General features: G+C 37.0%; 1 protein-coding gene across 15 annotated transcripts in view; it reads left to right on the top strand.

Moving 5' to 3' along the window:
- Positions 1-24,108, top strand: part of LOC119523165 (E3 ubiquitin-protein ligase HUWE1) — a 193,630-nt gene that overhangs the window by 14,745 nt on the left and 154,777 nt on the right. The window contains exon 3 of one of the 15 annotated variants that reach the window (XM_037821951.1): positions 2,501-2,618. The exons of 12 other annotated variants lie outside the window; for them this stretch is intronic. The gene's annotated coding sequence lies outside the window, so the exon portion shown is untranslated. Of the gene's footprint in view, positions 1-2,500; positions 2,619-5,702; positions 5,720-24,108 lie in introns of those variants that run through there. 2 more of the 15 variants (XM_037821952.1, XM_037821954.1) reach the window with 2 other exon arrangements.

The raw sequence follows: 24,108 nt of genomic DNA, 5'->3' as shown, positions 1-24,108 counted from the left end.
CCTAGGGTGTGCCCTGGGATCTATCTAAGTCTCTATCTATAAAAGTTTTCTTAGTAAGTTTCTTTTTTCAGAAACTTAAGACCTCCAGATTGATCCTATGCCAAATAAACCCTGAAACCCAGAGGTATACTAGTCTCTCCAAGAACATCAAGGTTGCCCTCTACCCCATAAGGTCAACACCCCTTTCCAGATTTAGAGAAAGATCAAATGAGAGGGAGGGATTGTAACTGAGAAACGAGGATTTAACAAATGACTGTGACTCCTGATACTTCTTTTTAGTGTCTAGTGTTTTAGAATAACCAGAAGGAAATACCTGAAGTTGTTGAACTGTAATCCAGTAGCTTTGATCTTTGATAATGTTGTATAACTATATAGCAAAAAAAAAAAAAAAAAGTCGCCAGTGTTTGTATGGATCTAATTCTGGATGTTTTGTTCTGTTCCACTATCTCTGTAGCTATCTCTGACATAATACTACACTGTCTTGGTTAACCTACGTCTATTGCAAGTCTTAAAATCAGGTATAGTGGAATACTGGTGGTCAGTAAGAGGGAGAGCTAAGGGGTATGGGATGTTTGGAGTCTTTTTTCTTTTTTTTCTTTTTCTGGAGTAATGCAAATGTTCTAAAAATGATCATGGTGATGCATACACAAATGTGTGATGATACTGTGAACCACTGTATACTTTGGATGCATTGTGTGGTGTGTGAATATATCTCAATAAAATTACGTTTAAAAAAACATTGTTATTAGATTAGGAAAATATAATTTGATGATATCAAGTCATGGCAAAAGTATACTGCCCACAACTGGTATAAATAAATACAGCTATTTTGGAGGTAATTTTGGTGGGTTGCAAGACAGTACATATGTGATACCATATGTTTTAAAAAAAAAACTAGAACAAACTGATAGTGTTTATTTTGGGGGCGTGGTTAGGGAGGACTTTAGCTTTTTCTGTAATTTTACATTTCTGTTGCTGAGAAATTTTTAAAATATACTGAAAAGTACAAAGAATAATACAACACCACCCCGTTCTCTGCCCCCTCACCCCTGAACTGGTAATTTTTGACATTTATTTTTGCCTCAAGTCTTCAGCGGGGTTGGGGTGAGGTGGTCCTTGGGTAAAGGGGAAATACCCTTGGGAACCCAACATTCCCCTCCTCCAGCAATCATTATCATGAATTACTTGTGTTTTTATACTACGAAAATGGAATAAATTAGTCATATAACTAAAAGTTCAAAAACTTTGTGACATTGACAAAAAATTTAAAGTAATACTTTAAATTTGTATATTATTTTTAGAGTTTGTAAATTTATGTAGTAAGAATGCTTCGGGAATGGGACTTTTTTCCAAGTTATTTGCTGTTTTTATTGTAACACCTGTTCAAAAACTTTTCTAACTGTATTTTTAAGCAACTTTCTTCACAGTTACAGAAGTATACATGCTTACTGTAGAAGAATAAAGATAAGCACACAAATCTTCTGAAATTTCACCATCCAGAGATAAATGCTATTAATATTTTGGTATACAATATGTTCTTCCTAGGCTTTTATGCCATTTGTAGCATAAACGTTTTAATGGAAATACTCTTTTTAAAAATGTAATTCATTACCACCCCCTCCTGCTTTTTATTATGAAAATTTTCAAACATAAAAATGCTGGAAGAATAACACACTGAGCATCTGTTTGCCGCCACCTAGATCCGGCAGTTGTTAAGATATTGCCATAATTGCTTTTCATCTACATGTGTTTAATTTTTCTGACGCATGTGAGGTAAGGGTGACGCTTCATCCTTAAATCTTTCAGCACATGTTCCAAGGATAAAGACATCTACAAAACCACAATATCATTATCACAGCCTAGGGAAGTTATTTCTCTTAATATTACCTTATATCTAGTCCATATTCCGAGTTGTCCCCAAAATGTCTTTCTTTAGCTGTTTTCTCAAAACTAATATAGAAATAATTTTTTTAATTTGCTGTTGCCACTTAATATATCAACCCCTGTTCCATGTCATCTTATATACTTCTATAGCATTTTTAGTGGCTGCATTATATTCTCTTGTATGTATGATTCATAATTTATTTAACCAATTCTCTGTGTTCAAATATTTAAGTCTCAGTTTTTCATGATCTTAAACAGTGCTTCCTAGCATACCCTAGGCATTTGGTAAATAAACATTGAATGAAGGAAAGAAGCCTAGGAATATCTTAATAGGTATTTTGACATTCATGTTTATTTTCTTAAGAAATTTCTAGAATGGGAATCCAGAAATTTAAGGCTTCTGATATTTATTGCCAAATTGCACTTTAGGAGGACTATCCTGTGTTATTCACTTGGTGTGTTTAGTATATAATCCATGATGATTTACAATATTACAGCATCTCAGGGTGAGTCTTGATAAATTGGTATTACCGAAGAGCATAAACCTGTATATATTCAGAATCATTGCTGTAGATGGCTCTCTCCTCAAACCAATATCTTATGCCATGTTTTCCAGGGGCTAGCTTGACTTCTCCAGCCTGGAGTGCCTTTCGGTCTGTTGGCCAAATCTGGAGTCCAGATCCCTGCTTCTCAATTTTCCCTACATATCTTGGTGAGGCCAGCCTTCAAAGGAGGTATAGTGTGGAGAGATGTAGACATCACTTGAAGACAACCTTTTACATAGAACATTTTAGATTTTTGCTTTTAAAAAGTAAAGGTAGACTGCCTTCTTGGGTGAATGATAATCTGTCCTAGCAAAACAAATTATCAGCAGCTTTAAAATGGTAGTCTTCCCCATGCCCAACAGAAAAGCTGGATCAGACCATATATTTGATGTTATCTATGTCAAACTCATTTTATAGGCCTGGACAGGAGAAATGACTTGTCCAAGCTAACATGGATGGTTAGTGGGGAAGTTGGGCATTGATCCCAGGTTACCTAGTCCAGTATCATTTGCATTGTGCCATATCTTTCCTTAAAACTGAACTTACCTTTATTTCTGAATGTGCCATTAGTTGTGATTTATAGAATTGCAGTATAAGTGGTCCCCTTCCATTAAGAAAATTACCCCAAAATGGGGAAGTTTTAGGGAGTAGAAAGGTCAGTGAGAAAGTCAGAAGTTCAATGAAAGCTTGGGTTCTTTGTCTTTTTAATGATGGTGGTTACTTTTCAACATGAAGTCAGTTTGGAGCTCTTTCATGACTGTGTTTTCATTACATACTTATGGATGTCATAAACCTGTAGATGGGCCTAGGTTTCCTGTTTGTAGTATTTTCAAATTAAAGTGATGTTTTCTAAGCCCATCTTTTTTTCTCTTCCTTGTCAAACTTTTAAATTATAAAAGTCACGTGTTTGCTGTAAAGAAAGATTCAAACAAATATAGTTAAAAGCCTCTCTCCCCAAAATGTCAGTTCCCTTTTATTCATACCACTTTTCAGAAATTGTTAACAATTCATGTATATTCTTTTAAGCCTTTTAGCATTTATATATTCTATGTATCCATTTTCATACTACAGCGTATTTTCATGTTAGAGCATGTGGCTCAATTCCATTCTTTTTAATGGCTGTATTGCATTCCAAAGTATGGATTTACCATAATTTAACCATTCCTCATGGTTGAGTCTTAGAAGTAAAATTGCTTCTGGGTCAAAAGGTGGTACCAATTTAAATTTTTGATAGATACTGCCAAAATAACCTCCATAAAAGCTATATTGAATTGACAAACCCCACCACCATCAGTTCTGTGAGAACCCTTTTCTCTAAGCCCTTGCCAAAGGAGGATATTAATTTTAACCAATTTAATGAGTGAAAAATACCATCTCCTTGCTTTGATTTTGTGATTTGATTTAGCTTTGACTAGTAAGGGTAAACAAATGCTTATATATTCTGCAAATTGTTGAGTTCATGTTCTTTTACTTGGTTTTTGATTGGATTGTCTTAATGAGTTGTGGGAGTTCTTTGTATATTAGAAATATTACCTCTTTGTCTATCCTTTTGCTGATTTTTTTCCTCTATTTGCTCTTTATGTTTATGATTTAGAATTTTTATGTAGTCAAGGCTGTTGTTTTTTTCTTTTATTGTTTCTAGGTTGCATGTCTTTTGAAGGCCTTTTTTTTTTTTTTTTTTTTTTTTTGCCAAGATTACAAGAATGCTTCCCTGCGTTTTCTCCTGATTCTTTTATAGTTTGGCTTTTTATGTTTTAAGTCATGGTGTGAAGTAGATGTGTACTTTTATTTTCATCCAAATGGTTAGCCAATAGCTCCTGTTTTCCATCCTGGGAAAGACTTTCCTCTTTATCTTAGAAAGTCTCAGCTTAAAAGTAAATAATTTGAAGAGTAGTTTGCTTTAAAAAAAAAAAACTTTGAACTTTGTGCTAAGTAGAAAATAGGCTTGGTTATTTTTAGCTCTTTGGTTTTTGAGAATAATTCATATGTTCACATTTAATACCTAACATTTGTCTTAGACTGAGGCAAGGTGTTACAGATTGTGCTTCAAGGGATCTTAGATATTATATTTTCATTTTATTTATGTTTGAGCCCCAGATTGTCTTAAGGTCACCAAGCTAGTTGGTGGCAGAGAACTAGAGTGCTTTTGCATACTGTTCTTTCATTTTCAGCAAGCACATTTCATGTTACAGAGATAAATAAATGTTTTAAAGTGATAGTGTTCATTTATTTACAAACATTTGGTGCCAGGCTATGGTACTGTTAAATTTACTCTGTAGCAGCAAGTTTTGTCTACATGTCTATATGTATATATAATTTTTTAAAGGCTTTGTTTTGTACCTTTCTAATCAATGAACTAATTTGATCCTCATAACAACTCTGTGAAGTTGGAATTATTTTCATCCTACTAAAGGAGTTTGCTGCCATGTTGATAGTTGCTATAAATAACTTGCCCTTTTAAACCATGCAAAATAATCTGTCTCTGTTTCTTCTGATTTGTTTGAACCAGCTCAAAATAGTTAAGAACCAGTTAAACTCTCTGACTCTTTAGTGGCTTGACCTGCACGTTATTTAGTAGACTATTTAATCTTTGGAGAGAACTATAACTAATTTGAGTTTAAGACTGGAGCCTCCCAATTTCATTGTCATCAAAGTCGAGTTTAACTTTTTGGTTAATGTCAGTACTTTAGGCTAAAAGTCTGGAGATTAATACATACTTTATGTTGTTTTCCTTCACGTGCAGATAATGTGTAGAGAGATGGAAAAGATCTGCTCTTTTTTTGCTTATGATAGGATATAGATAGATGTATGGACAGACAATATCCAACATAAGGTTGCTGTCCTTAGATTAATCTGAAGCTAAAAGAAGTAGAACAAATAATAATATGGTTTAATCTTTGCCAGGCACAATCCTATAAGATGAGACTGTTGTTTTTACAGAGGTGACACTGTTCAGAGAGGGTTAGTAGCTTGTCAGAGATCATATACCTACTAAGTGCTAAAGATGGAATTTAAGCCCAGCTCTGTCTAACTCCCAGGTGTCTCCATTATGTTGTTGGTCCTCTACTTCAGTTTGACTTTCATCTAATAGTATTCCTCAGTCCCTAACTTTAAATAGTTAAAAAAAAAAAAAAAAAGTCCACATGTATGGTAGCAAATAAATACATTACTGAGGTCTCTCCTCCTCCTTCTGTATCTCTATAGGATTTTATCCAGGAGCACATGATTTCCCCCCTTATATAGAGGAGGTTTGATCTTCAGAGAAGATGCATGTTTCTTTGTAAACCCAGGTACTTGCAAATTGAAGCTGAATAATGCAAAAATTTTGGAATTCTGTTTCTTTGGTTTCTGGTGCTGTCTTTATTGTATTTGACAGAAGCTTATCGTGTGGTTTTTGGGAAAATATTATACACCTGTTTCAGAAATGAAAGGGAAAAACATGAAAACATTTTAGTGGCTAAGCAGATGGTGTCTTGGCAAGCATTCTATAGAGTGGTGGTTCCTAAAGTTTTTTTTTGGGTCGCATATCCTTTTAAGAAGCCAATGAAAGCTATTGACCCTCTTCTCAGAAAATTACCCATATATGCATATATCCATGGAATTTCAGGGTTTTTTTGTGGTGATCCCTTAATTTAAAGATATCCCTCCACTTATTTTTCTCTGTATCATTAGGAGAATGTCCAGTTGTTGTGTTTGTTTTTATATTTCCAAGCATATATTTTTCTAGACTAAAGCACTATACACAAAGGTGAAAGCTGGGCTAATTGTTTGACTTTTGCTAAAGGTGTACTTTGCTTTATGCAAATTTAATTTGTAAAACTCCAAGTCTTTTAAAAGGCAGGGAGATTATGGTTTGTATTCTATAAGAATTCATCTTATGTACTGTTGATTTTGTAATTGGTTTTGTTTACAGCTTTGCTTTGGTCACTAGGAAGCTATAATTTAATTGTGCATTTTTGTGTAATGACTTTTGTTGCCTTTATTTTACCATTGCTTCTCATCTTCCTTTTTTTCTGATTTTTTTCTTACTTTCTACATTTCTGTACACTTGGCTATCTCATAGCACCCATCACAGGGCCCTGTATATAGTATGTTCACAATTATTTGTGGAATGGAAAGATGAAGAGTGAATGCGTCTCCTGAATTGGTTTCCTTAATTAAAAATTTCACCAGGAGAGTTTAATGTGACTTAAATTGTTAGCTTTGTTAAACATTTACTGGTCATTCATTCATTCATATACTAAGTGACAGTGCCTATGATGGTGACAGGAATGCAAAGATAAATGACACAGTCCCACTCATGCAGAACTCTGTCCAGTGGGGAAACTGTCATATAAATTTTAAAAAGTGTGCTGATAAGAGGGTATATACAGGGTACAATGGGGGTACAAAGAGGGAGTGATCAATTTTATTCTCGGGGAGTATCTGAAAAGGCTCCATAGAGGAGGTGACATTTAAACTGAGCTAGGGTATATGCAGGAACCAGCCATTTTAGCAGAGGGAGCAGTCTGAATAAAGGTATCAAAAGTCTTTAATGTTAGGGAAGCTGTAAAAAGCTTGACATGACTAAAGCATGTGGGGAGCCAAGGGGAAATATTAGGTAATGGTGTGGCACCAGTAAGAGAGGTAAGCAGGAACTAGGTCCTCTAGGTCTTGGATGCTGGGTCGGGTTCGTACTTGATGATATAGGTAGATTTTGAGTTTTAGGGAGATTGCTCTGACAGCAGCGTGGAGGACAGAATGGAGGAATCCAGCTGAATAAAGTGTTAATTTAAAATATTTTTAAATTATGAGATTTTCAAACATAAAAAAGTAGAAAAAGTATAATGAGCCCCCATGTACCTATCATCCAGCAAAAACGTCCCCAACTCAGAGCTACTAAATCAAATATTTGTATGACCAGACATTTTTATTTTTTCAAAATAAGTCTCACAGTTGATTTTGCACAGCTAGGGCTGAAAACTCCAGATTTAATTTTTTAGTTCAGAATGTAGAAGAAAAAGATAAAATTTTTAAGTAGTTTGACTTCTGACAGATGAAAATGTTTTCTTGAACTGGATTGCCACCTGTGACTTTTCTGAGTGAAATTCGTCTGTGGGAAAGGGACAGGCTTTCCTGTGGGCAAGTTCTTGAAATTTGAGTAGAGAGACTATTAAAGGCTGATTTCTTAACTTTCTGTTAGAGATAGGCAAGGCTGAAAAAGCACTTGAGAATTTGAAACTAGATGTGATGAGATAGAGAATAACTGGTCATTGTTTTAATGGAGCTTTTGCTTCAGATCCAGCCACAAATAAGGAAGGAATTGGAAGACAATTCTTAAAGGGTAGGTTAGGATTATTCCACAGCATCAGTTAATAATATATAGACAAGGAGTCTCTTCCTCTCCTCAATTTGCATAATTTACACTAAGGCATTGCTGTTTTATTTTTTTGCTGAAAAGTTAAGGGTTCCTTGGTCTGCTGCCATTTCCTCTCTACTGGCTAAACTGTGTAATAATTTACAACTTTTGTGAGCCCCTAGTTGCCTAATTCTTCCAATGCCCATTTGTCTCTCTAAGTAATTGGGAGTAGATGATCAGAAGGATAACTCCTGGATCTGCAGTTTCCTAGGACTTTAGAGTAGATGATATGTAGGGGAATGTATTGTCAGATACCCTTCTTACCTCTGAAGTCATTACTGGAGGTTTCAGATTGTTCCTTCTTGTTATCCCTGTCTTTATTTTCTTTGCTTGATTATACAGCACTGAGGAGAGGTGCATACACACTTATCTGAGGTATAATGGTTTCAGATTTTAAATGAGAGGCTCTGCCACAGTATTTCTTCAGATAATTTTCAGATTTGTCTTGAATGATTAAAGGCTATTTTTACTATCGGTGTGCGATAAAATCTAGGTCAGCAGTCCTCTGGGAACACGAGAGTCATGTTTTATGTGACCGAGGATAGAGAGATTGGTGTTGTGGGGGCAGGATGGACCATACATATAAGATATTTTGCACACTGTGTAGTTGTGGAGTGAGCACATTTAGGTTTGAATCCAGGCTATGCTGTTTACTTAGTATGCGGCCACTTTCAGCCTCAGTAAACTGGGGATAATCTTGATCGCTTCAGGGTGTTATAAGGATTAGAGATAATGCATAATAAAGTGTCAATAAATGTTAGCTGTTATTATGACGATAAATGCTTAGCACAGTCAAGAAGTTGGTTCTCAGAAAATTTGTTGGGTGAATATTAATGTAAATAAAAAACTAGACCATCTGGGAAGGCCTGGCAGTCAGGTGATGTCCCTTTAACAAATCAGGTAATGTGATGTTTCTGCCTCTGTAACCGGGTTGTGAATAGTAGGCTGGATTGTTAGATTCAGTTTGCTGCTTCATGACATAGTGGATGGTCTGCTCTCACCTGAATTTATTTTCAGAGACTGTAGAAAGGTAAAGGAAATCGAGTTGCTAGGAATTTTGTGTTGTAACACATTGGAGTTGCGTGTTTTCTAAAGCATTTTTTGTTTAAAAACTGCCATAATACTTTTCCAGAATTTCAGTGGGAATTTTAAGCTGATTTTGATTTATTCCCACCCCGATACATGAGTACAGCATCTCGTACTGTGTGTTATCCTGCCACCTAGAGGCAATCACTGGTAATATTTTTGTGTATTCCCTTCCAGATTTTTTTGTTTTTTCTTTTTTTTACTTCCCCACCCTGTGGCAGACATTTTCTCATTAATAGGGAAGTGAAGTGATTGGTACAGGGTGCAATGTGAGCACATAGGGTGAGACACCCAGTCAAGTTTTTTTTTTTTTTTTTTTTAACTCAGTTTTATTGAAATATATTCACAAACCATACAGTCATCCATGGTATACAATCAACTGTTCACAGTATGATCATATAGTTATGCGTTCATCACCACAATCTATTTCTGAACATTTTCCTTACATCAGAAAGAATCAGAATAAGAATACAAAATAAAAGTGAAAAGAGAATACCCAAACCATCCCCCCATCCCACCCTATTTGTCATTTAGTTTTTACTCCCATTTTTCTACTGATTTTTTTTCAATTTTTTAACTTTGTTTATCAAAAAATTAAAAACAAACAGGCAAACAACAACCAAAAAAACCCCACAACATTTCAAACAAAGCAATGGATTAAGGAAAACAAATAACCTAAAATAACTACTTTGCTTCCAATATGTTCCTACCATACCCCAAGAAAATTAATAAACCATGTCCAAACAGAGGAGTAAGAAAAACAAATAATCTAAAATAACTACATTGCTTCCAACATGTTCCTACCATACCCCAAGAAAATTAACAACCCCTAAGAAAACAAAGGAATAAGAGAAAAAAAAAACCTAAAATAACTCTCTTGCTTCCAACATGATCTTACTATATCCAAGAAAGTTTACAAACCATAATCATTCCTGAGCATTCCCATAACATTGAGATTACCCTCCATAGTTTATCTGTTCTTATTAGATTATCATTCCCCCTCCACTAATTGGTATCTCTAGGTCCCCTACATTCTACAGTATAAAACATTGTACATTTTTCACAGAATTCACATTAGTGGTAACATACAATATCTCTCTTTTTGTGCCTGGCTTATTTTGCTCAGCATTATGTCTTTTTTTTTTTTTTTTTTTTTTTTTAATCTTCATTTTATTGAGATATATTCATATACCACGCAGTCATACAAAACAAATCGTACTTTCGATTGTTCACAGTACCATTACATAGTTGTACATTCATCACCCAAATCAATCCCTGACACCTTCATTAGCACACACACAAGAATAACAAGAATAATAATTAGAGTGAAAAAGAGCAATTGAAGTAAAAAAGAACACTGGGTACCTTTGTCTGTTTGTTTCCTTCCCCTATTTTTCTACTCATCCATCCATAAACTAGACAAAGTGGAGTGTGGTCCTTATGGCTTTCCCAATCCCCTTGTCACCCCTCATAAGCTACATTTTTATACAACTGTCTTCGAGATTCATGGGTTCTGGGTTGTAGTTTGATAGTTTCAGGTATCCACCACCAGCTACCCCAATTCTTTAGAACCTAAAAAGGGTTGTCTAAAGTGTGCGTAAGAGTGCCCACCAGAGTGACCTCTCGGCTCCTTTTGGATTCTCTCTGCCACTGAAGCTTATTTCATTTCCTTTCACATCCCCCTTTTGGTCAAGAAGATGTTCTCCGTCCCACGATGCCAGGTCCACATTCCTCCCCGGGACTCATATTCCACGTTGCCAGGGAGATTCACTCCCCTGGGTGTCTGATCCCACGTAGTGGGGAGGGCAGTGATTTCACCTTTCAAGTTGGCTTAGCTAGAGAGACAGGGCCACATCTAAGCAACAAAGAGGCATTCGGGAGGAGGCTCTTAGGCACAACCATAGGGAGGCCTAGCCTCTCCTTTGCAGCAACCGTCTTCCCAAGGGTAAAACCTGTGGTAGAGGGCTCAACCCATCAAACCACCAGTCCCCTATGTCTGTGGTCATGTTAGCAACCATGGAGGTGGGGTAGGCGAATACCCCTGCATTCTCCACAGGCTCCTCAAGGGAGCACTACATCTTTTTTTTTTCCTTGTTTTTCTTTTTTTTTTTCCTTGTTTTTCTTTTTTTTTTTTTTTTTTTAACTTTCCCTTCTTTTTTAAATCAACTGTATGAAAAAAAAGTTAAAAAGAAAACAAACATACAATAAAAGAACATTTCAAAGAGACCATAACAAGGGAGTAAGAAAAAGACAACTAACCTAAGATAACTGCTTAACTTCCAACATGTTCCTACTTTACCCCAAGAAAGTTACCTAATATAGCAACATTTCTGTGAACTTGCTCCTACTATATCCATCAGAAATTAACAGACCATAGTCATTCCTGGGCATCCCCAGAACGTTAAATAGCTTATCTGTTCTTCTTGGATTATTGTTCCCCCTTCCTTAATTGCTCTCTGTTGCTAGTTCCCCTGCATTCTACTTTATAAACCATTTGTTTTACATTTTTCAAAGTTCACATTAGTGGTAGCATATAATATTTCTCTTTTTGTGCCTGGCTTATTTCGCTCAGCATTATGTCTTCAAAGTTCATCCATGTTGTCATATGTTTCACGAGATCGTTCCTTCTTACTGCCGTGTAGTATTCCATCGTGTGTATATAACACATTTTATTTATCCACTCATCTGTTGAAGGGCATTTGGGTTGTTTCCATCTTTTGGCAATTGTGAATAATGCTGCTATGAACATTGGCGTGCAGATATCTGTTCGTGTCACTGCTTTCCGATCTTCCGGGTATATACCGAGAAGTGCAATCGCTGGATCGAATGGTAACTCTATATCTAGTTTTCTAAGGAACTGCCAGACTGACTTCCAGAGTGGCTGAACCATTATACAGTCCCACCAACAATGAATAAGAGTTCCAATTTCTCCACATCCCCTCCAGCATTTGTAGTTTCCTGTTTGTTTAATGGCAACCATTCTAACCGGTGTTAGATGGTATCTCATTGTGGTCTTAATTTGCATCTCTCTAATAGCTAGTGAAGCTGAACATTTTTTCATGTGTTTCTTGGCCACTTGTATTTCCTCTTCAGAGAACTGTCTTTTCATATCTTTTGCCCATTTTATAATTGGGCCGACTGTACTATTGTCATTGAGTTGTAGGATTTCTTTATATATGCAAGATATCAGTCTTTTGTCAGATACATGGTTTCCAAAAATTTTTTCCCATTGAGTTGGCTGCCTCTTTACCTTTTTGAGAAATTCCTTTGAGGTGCAGAAACTTCTAAGCTTGAGGAGTTCCCATTTATCTATTTTCTCTTTTGTTGCTTGTGCTTTGGGTGTAAAGTCTAGGAAGTGGCCGCCTAATACAAGGTTTTGAAGATGTTTTCCTACATTATCTTCTAGGAGTTTTATGGTACTTTCTTTTATATTGAGATCTTTGGTCCATTTTGAGTTAATTTTTGTGTAGGGGGTGAGGTAGGGGTCCTCTTTCATTCTTTTGGATATGGATATCCAACTCTCCCAGCCCCATTTGTTGAAAAGACCATTATGACTCAGTTCAGTGACTTTGGGGGCCTTATCAAAGATCAGTCGGCCATAGATCTGAGGGTCTATCTCCGAATTCTCAATTCGATTCCATTGATCTATATGTCTATCTTTGTGCCAGTACCATGCTGTTTTGGCAACTGTGGCTTTATAATAAGCTTCAAAGTCAGGAAGTGTAAGTCCTCCCACTTCGTTTTTCTTTTTTAGAGTGTCTTTAGCAATTCGAGGCATCTTCCCTTTCCAAATAAATTTGATAACTAGCTTTTCCAAGTCTGCAAAGTAGGTTGTTGGAATTTTGATTGGGATTGCATTGAATCTGTAGATGAGTTTGGGTAGAATTGACATCTTAATGACATTTAGTCTTCCTATCCATGAACATGGAATATTTTTCCATCTTTTAAGGTCCCCTTCTATTTCTTTTAGTAGAGTTATGTAGTTTTCTTTGTATAGGTCTTTTACATCTTTGGTTAAGTTTATTCCTAGGTACTTGATTTTTTTAGTTGCTATTGAAAATGGTATCTTTTTCTTGAGTGTCTCTTCAGTTTGTTCATTTCTAGAATATAGAAACATTACTGACTTATGTGCATTAACCTTGTATCCCACTACTTTGCTAAATTTGTTTATTAGCTCTAGTAGCTGTATCATCGATTTCTCAGGGTTTTCTAGATATAAGATCATATCATCTGCAAACAATGACAGTTTTACTTCTTCTTTTCCAATTTGGATGCCTTTTATTTCTTTGTCTTGCCGGATTGCCCTGGCTAGCACTTCCAGCACAATGTTGAATAACAGTGGTGATAGCGGGCATCCTTGTCTTGTTCCTGATCTTAGAGGGAAGGCTTTCAGTCTCTCACCATTGAGTACTATGCTGGCTGTGGGTTTTTCATATATGCTCTTTATCATGTTGAGGAAGTTTCCTTCAATTCCTACCTTTTGAAGTGTTTTTATCAAAAAGGGATGTTGGATTTTGTCAAATGCTTTTTCAGCATCTATTGAGATGATCAATTGATTTTTCCCTTTTGACTTGTTAATGTGTTATAATACATTGATTGATTTTCTTATGTTGAACCATCCTTGCATGCCTGGAATAAACCCCACTTGGTCATGGTGTATGATTTTTTTAATGTGTCTTTGGATTTGATTTGCAAGTATTTTGTTGAGGATTTTTGCATCTATATTCATTAGGGAGATTGGCCGGTAGTTTTCCGTTTTTGTAACATCTTTGCCTGGTTTTGTTATTAGATTGATGTTAGCTTCCTAAAATGAGTTAGGTAGTGTTCCCTTTTCTTCAATGTTTTGAAAGAGTTTGAGTAAGATTGGTGTCAGTTCTTTCTGGAAAGTTTGGTAGAATTCCCCTGTGAAGCCATCTGGCCCTGGGCATTTATTTGTGGGAAGATTTTTGATGACTGATTGGATCTCTTTGCTTGTGATGGGTTGGTTGAGGTCTTCTATTTCTTCTCTGGTCAGTCTAGGTTGTTCATATGTTTCCAGGAAATTGTCCATTTCCTCTACATTATCCAGTTTGTTGCCATACAGTTGTTCATAGTATCCTCTTATAATTTTTTTAATTTCTTCAGGATCTGCAGTTATGTCACCTTTTTCATTCATTATATTGTTTATATGGGTCTTCTCTTTTTTTGATTTTGTCAGTCTAGCTAGGGGCTTGTCAATCTTGTTGATCTTCTCAAAGAACCAACTTTTAGTGATATTTATGCTCTCTATTGTTTTTTTGTTCTCTATGTCATTTATTTCTGCTTTAATCCTTGTTATTTCTTTTCTTGTACTTGGTTTAGGATTGGTTTCCTGTTCATTTTCTAGCTTCTTCAGTTGATCCATTAGTTCTTTGATTTTGGCTCTTTCTTCCTTTTTAATATATGCGTTTAGTGCTATAAATTTCCCCCTTAGCACTGCTTTTGCTGCATCCCATAGGTTTTGGTATGTTGTGTTCTCATTTTCATTCGTCTCTATATATTTAGCAATTTCTCTTGCTATTTCTTCGTTAACCCACTGATTGTTTAGGAGTGTGTTGTTTAACCTCCAGGTATTTGTGAATTTTCTAAGTCTCTGATGGTTATTGACTTCTAATTGTATTCCATTGTGGTCAGAGAATGTGCTTTGAATAATTTCAATCTTTTAAAATTTATTGAGGCTTGTTTTATGTCCCAGCATATGATCTCTTCTGGAGAAAGTTCCATGAGCACTAGAAAAGTATGTGTATCCTGGTGATTTGGGATGTAATGTCCTGTATATGTCTGTTAAATCTAATTCATTTATCAGATTGTTTAGGTTTTCAATTTCCTTATTGGTCTTCTGTCTGGTTGATCTATCTATAGGAGAGAGTGATGTGTTGAAGTCTCCCACAATTATTGTGGAAACATCAATTGCTTCCTTTAGTTTTGCCAGTGTTTCTCTCATGTATTTTGTGGCACCTTGATTGGGTGCATAGACATTTACGATTGTTATTTCTTCTTGCTGAATTGCCCCTTTTATTAGTACGTAGTGGCCTTCTTTGTCTCTCAAAACATCCCTGCATTTGAAGTCTATTTTATCTGAGATTAATATTGCTACACCTGCTTTCTTTTGGCTGTAGCTTGCATGAAATATTTTTTTCCATCCTTTTACTTTCAGTTTCTTTGTGTCCCTGTGTCTAAGATGAGTCTCTTGTATGCAACATATTGATGGTTCATTTTTTTTGATCCATTCTGCGAATCTATATCTTTTAATTGGGGAGTTTAATCCATTTACATTCAACGTTATAACCGTGAAGGCATTTCTTGAATCAGCCATCTTATCCTTTGGTTTATGTTTGTCATATTTTTCCCCTCTGTCTATTAATATCCTTGATTGTACCCATACCGAATCTCTTTAGTACTGAACCTTTCTCCAAGTCTCTCTGTCCTTTCTTTGTTTCTCTGTCTGTAGGGCTGCCTTTAGTATCTCCAGTAGGGCAGGTCTCTTGTTAGCAAATTCTCTCAGCATTTGTTTGTCTGTGAAAAATTTAAGCTCTCCCTCAAATTTGAAGGAGAGCTTTGCTGGATAAAGTATTCTTGGCTGGAAATTTTTCTCACTCAGAATTTTAAATATATCGTGCCACTGCCTTCTTGCCTCCATGGTGGCTGCTGAGTAGTCACTACTTAGTCTTATGCTGTTTCCTTTGTATGTGGTGAATTGCTTTTCTCTTGCTGCTTTCAGAACTTGCTCCTTCTCTTCTGTGTTTGACAGTGTGATCAGTATATGTCTCGGAGTGGGTTTATTTGGATTTATTCTATTTGGAGTTCGCTGAGCATTTATGATTTGTGTATTTATGTTGTTTAGAAGATTTGGGAAGTTTTCCCCAACAATTTCTTTGAATACTCTTCCTAGACCTTTACCCTTTTCTTCCCCTTCTGGGACACCAATGAGTCTTATATTTGGACGTTTCATATTATCTATCATATCCCTGAGGTCCATTTCGATTTTTTCAATTTTTTTCCCCATTCTTTCTTTTATGCTTTCATTTTCCATTCTGTCATCTTCGAGGTCACTGATTCGTTGTTCAACTTCCTCTAGTCTTGTACTATGAGTGTCCAGAATCTTTTTAATTTGGTCAACAGTTTCTTTAATTTCCATAAGATCATCCATTTTTTTATTTAGTCTTGCAATGTCTTCTTTATGCTCTTCTAGGGTCTTCTTGATTTCCTTTATCTCCCGTACTATGGTCTCATTGTTCATCTTTAGTTCTTTGAGTAGCTGCTCTAGGTGCTGTGTCTCTTCTGGTCTTTTGATTTGGGTGCTTGGGCTTGGGTTATCCATATCGTCTGATTTTTTCATATGCTTTATAATTTTCTGTTGTTTTTGGCCTCGTGGCATTTGCTGAACTTGATAGGGTTCTTTTAGGATTTGTAGACCAATTGAAGTCCTTATCTCTAATTTATCAGATCTACATCTTCGTGGAGTACACTTTCTCTAACCAGCAGGTGGCGTCCACGAGCCACCTGTTCTCCACAAGCCAGTTCTCCCCTGCTTAGCCTTTTTGGTGAGTGGGGGAGTGAGTCTTGTGGGGTCCAGTTGGTGTACCAAGCTTGCGTGTGTAGTTGGTGTTGCCTGCCCTGTATATGGGGCGTGTTTCTGGGCAGTCAGGGAGTGGGGGGGGTGGCTCTAACAATCAAATCTCCCTGGTGATCCTAGAGTTTTAAAGCTGCTGCAATAGTCTAATCCTTCAGTTCAGTCCTGCCACAGTTTGTCTCTGCCGCTGACCCACAAGTCCTTGGTATTGGCATATGGCTCCTGAGACTTGCAAGTGGGTCCCTCTTCCAGGCCGTGCACCCCGGGTCCTCTGTTGAGGGATGACTGTGCTATGCCACAGGTGAGTGCCATCCCCCCAGGGCAGTTCTGGGCTGCTGGGCTGTGTAGGGAGGCTCCCAGTCTACTGAAATGATGGCTGAATGGGGCTTTGTTAATTCACACTGCTCTACCTTCCCAACTCTGGGACAATCAGCTGCGGTTGCAGGGAAGGCTAATGTCCACGCCCAGTTTTGTGGTGTGTGCCTGTTATTTGAAGCACTTCCGTCACACTGGGTTGTCTGGGGCAGTTCTGGGCTACGGGGCTGGCGATGGGCAGGGGTGTTTCCTGTCCACCAGGATGATGGCTGTGAGCGGACACCCCCCTTTTCTTGGGAAGTTGTGGTGTTTAGTGAATTTTCTCAGCCACTGGATTATTGCGTTTTGTCTCAGAGCTCTCCTAGTTCTGCTCTTGACTTGACCTGCCCAAATAGTAAGTCTTTGAAGCTTTCTGTATTGGGCTTCTTAGAGTAATTGTTTTAGAAAAAGAAAAAAGGATTAAAAAAAAAAAAACCAAAACAAAACAAACAAAAAAAAAAACGGGCCCTCCTCAGAGATCTAATGGGTTATTGAAATGCTAAGAGACAAAGTAACCAGGGCCATTAAGGAAAGGTCCACAGGGCAGAGAGATCAGCTTTTCTTCGGGATTTGCATATGCGCCTCAGGGCCCTTCCCCTTTCTATGTTCACCAGAACTCCAAAAATCCTCCACTTTTATTTTGGAGTTTTTCGTGTTGTTTTTTTTCTATGCCTGTCTCCTCTCTGCTGGGTTGGCTGCTCTCAGATTCTCTGGTGTCTGGTCTCCGTCTATCTATGTTTGGAGTTTGGATCAGTAGAATGAGTTTCCGATAAGGGCTGCCACTGCAGTTCTCCCTTCTCCTTCCCGGAGCTGACAGCCCCTCCTCCCCCGGGACTGAGCCTGGCAGGGAGGGGCGCGGGTCCCCTGGCCGCAAAAACTTACAGATTTCTCTGATCTCAGCAGTTCCACGTTTTCATGAGTGTTGTATGAAGTATGCCCAAAGTCAGATTGCTCTGTGGTGTCCAGTCCACGCAGTTCCTGGCTTTCTACCTACTTTCCTGGAGGAGTAACTAAAACATACAGCTCACCAGTCTGCCATCTTGCCCCGCCTCTTCTGACAGTCAAGTTTTAAGAGATTAAGGAGAGGTTTGTTTTAATTCTACATAGAATTTGTATTCAAGACCTAAAAATTCATTATGTAAGGTGAAATAGTGAGAGGATAAATGACCCCCTACCCCCCCAACTCTTATAGGGACTAAATTCTTTCAGTTAACTCTTTACAGGATAATTTATATTCATTTAAGAACATGCTAGCATCTTTATTTTACTCATCTCCCCTCTGTTAATGACTGCATAGTTCTCTGCTTCCCTTTACAGTGAACATTTTCAAGTTTTCTGCACATCTATACTGCTTCACTCCTCATTGATTTCCTGACTCACTCCAATCTGGCCTCTATCCGCTCCATTCCACTGAAACTTTTGCTTGTCAAGTTATCTCTATTCCTAAGTCAAAAAGACATTTCTCTGGCCTCTTTTTTTTTTTTTTAAACTTATTGTTTTGAAATAATTTCAACTTAACAGGACAGATGCAAAAATAATACAAATCTTTCTTTTCCCCAGAGTGAATGATTTCAGTTATTTTATCTTCATGTTCACTGACTTTTCTTTTGCCAGCTCGAATTTGCTGTTGAATCCCTCTAGGGAAATTTTAACTCATTTGTGGTCTTCACCTCTTGTTTGGCTCCTTTCCATAATTTTCATCTCTCTATTGATATTCTTTTTTGTGTTCATCTGTTGTTTTCCTGATTTCCTTCAGTTCTATGTCCATATTTTCTTTAGCTCTTTAAGTATATTTAAGACCATTGTTTTAAAGTCTTTGTCTGGAATGTCCCAAATTGGTATGATACTCCTCATTGATGGTTTCTAATGTTTTAATCTTCTCCTTTGCCTGAGTCATTCTTTTCTGTTTCTTTGTATGTTTTGTAATATTTTGTTGCAACATGACCATTTTGGTATTTTAATGTGTTGTTTTGCTGGAATTTAGATTCAGAGGTGTCTGTTCCTTAAGCTTGCGTCCAGCTTAGTGTTATGGTAGAGCTTTCCTTGAATGATAGGAACTAACATTAAAAAAAAAGAAGAAGAAAGAAGGAAAAAAAAGAAAACATCTTTCCAGTCTTTGAAAATTGACCTTAGTGCTCTCCTGCCTGGTTTATCCATACAGTTAGTTTGGAGAATACCTCCAGGCGAAAGTGTAGGGACCTCCTTGTACCTTTCTGTGTGTGTGGGATGTTTGGGCATGTGCTTTTGGTCCTAGGAATTCCCCCTTTTACACGGTATGAATGGTCCCCTGTTACCTAGGAAAATTTCCTTATGGGCCTGGGCACTGCACTGTATGTCCTACAGCCAGCAATCCCTTGCCCCAGGCATCCTACATCCTTGACTATATACTACAGCATTCTGTAGGAGAGCTCTGTGAGCCAGCCTCCTTCTACATGCAGGGCAAGTTCTGGGACAGCGAAGTTCCTTAGGCTACCACCATAGATTGGGCCAGACATACATATTCCCAGTATGTCGAAGAGGGTTACTGTACTCACTTTGGAACTGGGACCAGGCATCTTCACTGGGTCAGCTCCAAGTGGACCTGTTGTGAGGGGTGGGGGTGTGGCAGCTAAGGTTCTACGAGTTCCAACTGCTTTTAAAAAGGTAGCCTTTTTCTTGATTTGATGATTATACTGTTCCTGCAGTCTTTTAACTGTTTTCTGGGCTTTAAGAAAGATGTTTCTGCCAGTTCTTGCTGGTTGCTCAAAGCTTCTGTGGGGCAGAGGGAGCCCTGAAGCACCTTATTCCACCATCTTGATCCGGGTAGAGCCTTTCTCTGTTCTCATTTTGCCAGTTGACACAGTTGCCACTCTTCCCATCTTTTATCTTTTATGATCTTCCTGATTAACTAGAACTAGTTCTGCTCCTACCTCACCAGCCTCTCCTTTGCTAGGTTCTCTTCCTTTGCCTTGTTTTTAAATTCTGGATCACATGAAAACTCAGTTCTGAACCTTTTTCCTTCCTTTTCTGTACTAGGCAGTCATCTCCAGACCCATGACTTCACAGATTTTATTCTCAGTGTAGTCTTATTTCCTGAACTCTATTTTGTAATTATTTGCATGCCTATCATGTGAAAGATTCCATGCTAGGTGTGGGGAGCTTAACATTATAGAAAATCAAACCTATAATTATAATTGATATTTGTTGTGAAAGAAACAGGGTACTGTAATAGAAAAATAATAGGGCCAGTTTAGATGTGTGGCCATGAGAAGCCTCTCCTGGGTCTCAATTTAAATGTCCACTCCTCAAGTGAAATTGCTGTGGGAATAGTGGGGGTGTGGGACAAAAGCAGTCCAGTGGGAACAGCACGTGTAAAGTCCTGGAGGCCAGAAAGAATGTTCCTGTAACTAAATGGAAAGACAAGTATGATCATACAGAGAGAGGAGATTGGAGAGGGTTCCAGGGGCCAAACCATACAGGAGCCCTGTGGGTCATGGTTAGAGTTTGGATATAATTCTAGGGAAACTGTTGAAAGGTTTTAAGCAGGGAAGTAACATAATCTGATTTATGTTTTAAGACGATTACTTTTGCTGCTTTCTGGAGAATGGATTGGATGAAAGTGAGTGTGGGAATGGGGAGATCAGTTATCCCTGTTTCACAGTGAAGAAACAGGCTGATTTATCCATGGTCATATACAGTGAGTTAGTATATAGCAGAAGGTGTAACCTGGATTTCCTGACTCTGAGTTTGTGTTGTAATCTGGTACTTTTCAAACTTGAACAAGGATCTTGTTAAAATGAACATTTTGTTTTCAGGTCTGGGTGGGGCCTGAGAGTCTGCATGTTTAAATACTCCAAGTAGTGTCAGTGCTGTTGATCCTTGGACCACACTTTGAGTTGTAAGGTTAGTCTAAACCACTACACTCAATTGTTGTTGAGCCAGATATAGGAACTATAGGTGTGTTCTGCCCTTAAGCTGTTTCAATGTTGAAAGTCATTATTTGTAAATTTGATTAACTGGAGGTAATTATTATAGAATGAGTCACTCTTTGAAGAGTAATTTCCTTCAGTATATTTTAGTTTTAGTTGTACACACTTGTACTTGATTTAAACTCTGCAAAACCAGGATTCAAACCTCAAAAGTAAGTGAAAGCTATCGGGGGAATGCGCAAAGGAAAAAAGAAATGGTCATAATATATATTTATATCTATGTTTATACAGTAGTTTAGGAAAAAAAAATTTTTTTCACATAGGTTGCTTGCTGCTCAGAGTTATGGTTCTGACCAAAGGCAGCAGGTCATTTCCAAGGATTTTAGAACTAACTTCATTTTGGTTTTTTTTGTTTGTTTGTTTTAATGTAATGTGGCTATCATCTGTTTAACTTCTAAGACTAAGGTAAAACTCATTCCTTAGATACTCTTCCCATCATTAGTGAGATTGACTTCTCAGCTTCTCACCTTGCCCAACTTCTTCTCTTGGAATAATTTTTGGAACAGTAGCATTCAACAGGGTAGAGCATCTTTCACAAATTTATATTCATTTATTGTAGTGATAAAACTGGTAAGTAAAGTGAACAACATGATATTAAAATTGTATTTAGAACCAAATTTTTCTTGGATTTAGAACTTGGTTTTCTTATCTGTAAATGGGGTCAGAGCATGGCCCGAGTGGTGATTATATGAAAGAATATATATGAAGGCATTGGTGGGTTTTTTGTTTGTTTTTACAGGGTGCTCATCACCTGAACCTTTTAATGAAAAATTTGGAAACTGAACACTGTAGAAAATGAAAACAGCACTTGCTCTCCCAGAACCTTGGCAGTTAAGGCTTTGGCATGAGACCTAAACTTGACCAGTTGGATGCTCACCCTTGGGACTAGCTTTTAGAGCCACTGATGCGATTAACCCGAGACAGTTGAGAAATCATTCTGCCACCAGAGTAGCTTCTAGGCATCTAGAGTCTGGTTGGTGGTGGCAGCAAAGACACCCCAACTAAGCTTTTTCTGTGGGAGATTCTTGACTATAGTTCCAGGCTCACTAGCTCCCATGGTTCTTACCTGTTTTCTGGATGTGAGTCTCTAGCCTTCCTGTCGATTCCACAAGCTACCAGATATCCTTTTTCTACTTTACTTAGCCCGAGTCTTTCTGTTGTTCACAGCCCAGAACCTTGACTGGTACAGAATCCTGTGTCAAACAGTTTCAGGTAAAGTGAGAGATTTGTGTGACAATTTACCAGTGACCTCATCTGTATTTTTTTAAAATCAAAATGGTTGTGCTTTATTTCAGTGGTCTTGTTTTAGAGGATTTTTATTTTTTACTGTTGAATTTTTAGAGTTCTTTATTCTAGATACTAGTCCTTTTGTGACTATATGATTTGCACAGCAAAAGTTTTTAATTTTGCCAAAGTCTGTTTATCAAATTTTCCTTTTACTTGATGTGTAATTGGTATCAAGTCTAAGAATTACTCTTTGCCTAGCACCAGATCTTGAAGATTTTCTCCCATGTTTCTTTCTATAAAGTTTTATAGTTTTACATTTTGCATTTAAGTCAATGATCCATTTTGAGTTAATTTTTATATAAGGTTTGAGACTTAGATCGAGGTTCAATTTCTTTTTTCTTATGGATGTCCACTTCCTCCAGCATCGTTTGTTGAAAAGACTATCCTTCCTCGATTGGAATGCTTTTTCATCTTTGTGAAAAATCAGTTAGACATTTTTGCATGGGTGTGTTTCTGGGTTTTCTATTCTGTTTCATTCTTCTATGTGTCTGTCCTGCCAGTACTACACAGTCTTGGTTACTATAGCCATATAATAAATCGTGAAAATGGAGAGTTTTCCTCCCTCTTTATTCTTATTTTTTCAAAATTGTTCTCACTACTGTAATTCCTTTGCCTTTCCATATAAATTTTAGAATAATCTCATCTATATCTACAAAAAATCTTGCTGGGATTTGGATAGAAATTATACATTAAACCTTTGTATCAGTTTAGGGAGAATTAACATCTTTATTGTGTTGAGTGTTGAAATCTATGAACACAGTATCTCTCCATTTATGTAGATCTTTGATTATTTTTAATATAGACTTTATTTTTTAGAGCAGTTTTAGGTTTATAGAAAAGTGCAGAAAGTAAAGTCCATATTACATTAGGATTCACTCTATATTGTACAGTTTTATGATTTTTAACAAGTGCATAATGCCTTGTATTCACCATTATAGTATCTTTCAGAATAAGAATACTTTGCCCTGAAAAAGCCCTGTGCTCCCCTGTTCGTCCCCAAACCCCGGGCAACCATTGATCTTTTTAATGTCTCTATAGTTTTGCCTTTTCCAGTGTCATGTAGTTGGAATCATACAGTATGTAGACTTTTCTGACTGGCTTCTTTTTCACGTAGCAATATGCTATTACATCCTTCCCTGTCTTTTTGTAGCTTGATAACTCATTTTATTGCTGAATAGTACTCCATTGTACAGATGTACCACAGTTTGTTTATCCATTCATCTATTGAAGAATATCTGGCTGATTACAGTTTTGGCAATTATAAATAACACTGCTATAAACATTTGTGTGCAGGTTTTTGTTTGGACAGATCGTATGGTAAGCTTATGTTTAGCTTTGTAAGAAACTGCCTGACTGTCTTCCAATGTGGCTGTACCACTGTGCACTCCCATCAGCAATAAATTAAAGTTCCTGTTTCTCTACATCCTCACCAGTTTTTGATATTTTCAGTGATTTGGATTTTATCCCTTCTAATAGGTGTGTAGTGGTAGTTGTTTTAATTTGCAGTTCCCTAATGACATGAAGTTGAGCATATTTTCATAGGATTATTTGCCATCTGTATACCTTCTTTGGTGAGATGTCTGTTCAGATCATTTTTCCACTTTGTAATTAGGTTGTTTTCTTGTTATTGTTTTAAGAGTTCTTTGTATATTTTGGATACAAGTCCTTTATCAAATAATGCATTTTGCAAATATTTTCTTCCCATCTGTGACTTATCTCTTCATTTTTAATTCTTTGTTTTTTGATCAGTATTTTGTAGTTGTCAGCATGCATGTCCTGTACATGTTTTGTTAGATTCACACCCCTAAGTATTACATTTTTTGAGTGATTGTAAATGATATTGTATTTTAAATTTTGGATTCCACATGTCTCTTGCTAGTATGTAAAAATATGATTGATTTTTGTATTTTTATCTTGTATCCTGCAGCTTTCCTGGGCTCATTTTTAGTTCTGGGAGGTTTCATTGGTAGATTCTTGGGATTGTCTACGAAGACA

This window comes from Choloepus didactylus, chromosome X (assembly GCF_015220235.1).
Source record: "Choloepus didactylus isolate mChoDid1 chromosome X, mChoDid1.pri, whole genome shotgun sequence".
Lineage (NCBI taxonomy): Eukaryota > Metazoa > Chordata > Mammalia > Pilosa > Megalonychidae > Choloepus > Choloepus didactylus.
The sequence above is the reverse complement of the archived record's forward strand: the minus strand, read 5'-3'. Positions and strand labels throughout refer to the sequence as shown.